Source organism: Arachis stenosperma, chromosome 9 (assembly GCF_014773155.1).
Source record: "Arachis stenosperma cultivar V10309 chromosome 9, arast.V10309.gnm1.PFL2, whole genome shotgun sequence".
Classification (NCBI taxonomy): Eukaryota; Viridiplantae; Streptophyta; class Magnoliopsida; order Fabales; family Fabaceae; genus Arachis; species Arachis stenosperma.
The window spans coordinates 25,222,057-25,224,991 of record NC_080385.1 but is presented as its reverse complement, the minus strand read 5'-3'; the positions used below and the strand labels follow the sequence as shown (position 1 = coordinate 25,224,991).

At 44.2% G+C, this 2,935-nt stretch overlaps 1 non-coding gene across 1 annotated transcript; it reads left to right on the top strand.

Annotated features, from left to right (window-relative positions):
• The first annotated feature begins 2,326 nt into the window (after positions 1-2,326).
• Positions 2,327-2,434, top strand: LOC130953679 (small nucleolar RNA R71). The gene has a single exon (XR_009075841.1). It is a non-coding gene; the product is annotated as a small nucleolar RNA R71 (small nucleolar RNA).
• Positions 2,435-2,935: the final 501 nt, after the last annotated feature.

Here is a 2,935-nt window from a genome sequence, read left to right as displayed (position 1 = left end):
GGGAGGTGTTCAGTTGCTCCCAATAGTCTTGTGGAGGAAAGTGCATCCCTTGAGGTATCTCAGGGATCTCTTGATGAGAAGGGTCTCTTGTTTGCTCCATCTTCTTCTTAGTGATGGGCTTGAGGTCATGCCTTCTCAGTTGAACCGGCTTTGGATGCCATAAATGGTTATGGAAAAACAAAGAGCAATGCTTTTACCACACCAAACTTAAAAGGTTTGCTCGTCCTCGAGCAAAAGAAGAAAGAAGAGAGTAGAAGAAGAAGAAATGGAGGAGAGGGAGATGGCTTTGTGGTTCGGCCAAAAAAAGGGGAGAAGTGGTGGTTTATGAAGGATGGATGTGAGTGGTGAAGAGAAAGAGATGTTGAGGTGATTGGTGAATGGGTGAAGAAGAGAGAGAGTGGTGGGGTGGTGGGGATCCTGTGGGGTCCACAGATCCTGAGGTGTCAAGGAAAAGTCATCCCTGCACCAAATGGCATCAAAATCCACGTTTTGAGCCATTTCTGGCGTTAAACGCCGGGCTGGTGCCCATTCCTGGCGTTTAACGCCAGGTTGTAGCCCTTTTCTGGCGTTTAACGCCAGGCTGGTGCCCCTTTCTGGCGTTAAACGCCCAGAATGGTGCCAGACTGGGTGTTAAACGCCCAACTGCTAGGCTTACTGGCGTTTAAACGCCAGCAGCTTCTTCCTCCAGGGTGTGCTATTTTTCTTCCTGTTTTTCATCCTGTTTTTGCTTTTTTCATTGTTTTTGTGACTTCTTATGATCATCAACCTACAAAAAAGATAAAATAACAAAAGAAAATAGTTAACTATAAAACATTGGGTTGCCTCCCAACAAGCGCTTCTTTAATGTCATTAGCTTGACAGAGGACTCTCATGGAGCCTCAGAAATACTCAGAACCGTGTTGGAACCTCCCAACACCAAACTTAGAGTTTGAATGTAGGGGTTCAACACCAAACTTAGAGTTTGGTTGTGGCCTCCCAACACCAAACTTAGAGTTTGACTGTGGGGGCTCTGCTTGGCTCTGTTTTGAGAGAAGCTCTTCATGCTTCCTCTCCATGATGATAGAGGGATGTCCTTGGGCCTTAAACACCAAGGATTCTTCATTCACTTGAATGATCAACTCTCCTCTATCAACATCAATCACAGCCTTTGCTGTGGCTAGGAAGGGTCTGCCAAGGATGATGGATTCATCCATGCACTTCCCAGTCTCTAGGACTATGAAATCAGTAGGGATGTAATGGTCTTCAATCTTCACCAAAACATTCTCTACAAGTCCATGAGCTTGTTTTCTTGAATTGTCTGCCATCTCTAATGAGATTCTTGCAGCTTGCACCTCAAAAATTCCTAATTTCTCTATTACAGAGAGGGGCATGAGGTTTACACTTGACCCTAAGTCACACAAGGCCTTCTTGAAGGTCATGGTGCCTATGGTACAAGGTAGGGAAAACTTCCCAGGATCTTGTCTCTTTTGAGGTAATTTCTGCCTAGACAAGTCATCCAGTTCTTTGGTGAGCAAAGGGGGTTCATCCTCCCAAGTCTCATTTCCAAATAACTTGTCATTTAGCTTCATGATTGCTCCAAGGTATTTAGCAACTTGCTCTTCAGTGACATACTCATCCTCTTCAGAGGAAGAATACTCATCAGAGCTCATGAATGGCAGAAGTAAGTCCAATGGAATCTCTATGGTCTCATTTTGAGCCTCAGATTCCCATGGTTCCCCATTGGGGAACTCAGTTGAGGCTAGTGCACGCCCATTGAGGCCTTCCTCAGTGGCGTCCACTTCCTCTCTTTCTTCTCCAAATTCGGCCATGTTTATGGCTTTGCACTCTCCTTTTGGATTTTCTTCTGTATTGCTTGGGAGAGTACTAGGAGGGAGTTCAGTAATTTTCTTACTCAGCTGACCCACTTGTCCTTCTAAATTCCTAATGGAGGACCTTGTTTCAGTCATGAAACTTTGAGTGGTCTTTATTAGATCAGAGACCATTGTTGCTAAGTCAGAAGTACTCTGCTTAGAACTCTCTGTCTGTTGCTGAGAAGATGATGGAAAAGGCTTGCCATTGCTAAACTTGTCTCTTCCACCATTGTTGTTGTTAAAACCTTGTTGAGGTTTCTCTTGATTCTTCCATGAGAAATTTGGGTGATTTCTCCATGAAGAATTATAGGTGTTACCATAGGGTTCTCCTAGGTAATTCACCTCTTCCATTGAAGGGTTCTCAGGATCATAAGCTTCTTCCTCAGATGAAGAGATCCTCCAGCAGAGCTATCCAAGGACATCTTGGATAGTTCAGAGAGACCATCATAGAAAATACCTATGATGCTCCATTCAGAAAGCATGTCAGAAGGACATTTTCTGATTAATTGTTTGTATCTTTCCCAAGCTTCATAGAGGGATTCTCCATCCTTCTGTCTGAAGGTTTGGACTTCCACTCTAAGCTTACTCCATCTTTGTGGTGGAAAGAACTTTGCCAAGAAGGCATTGACTAGCTTTTCCCAAGAGTCCAGGCTTTCTTTAGGTTGAGAATCCAACCATATTCTAGCTCTGTCTCTTACAGCAAAAGGGAATAGCATCAGTCTGTAGACCTCAGGGTTAACCCATTAGTTTGACTGTGGCACAGATCCATTGTTCATGAAACTTGCAATTCTGTTGCATTAGAGAAACTAATGAGGCTTAAGCTCAAAGTTGTTTGCTCCAATGGCAGGGATAGAGATGCTTCTCCCATAGAAATCAGGAGGTGTAGTAAAGTCACCAAGCACCTTCCTTGCATGTTTGCATTGTTGTGTTTTCGGCTGCCATGTGTTCTTCTTCCCTGAAGAATTCGGTCAGGTCCTCTAAAGAGAGTTGTGCCTTGGCTTCTCTTAGCTTTCGCTTCAAGGTCCTCTCAGGTTCAGGGTCAGCTTCAACAGAATGCCTTTGTCTCTGCTCCTGCTCATATGAAA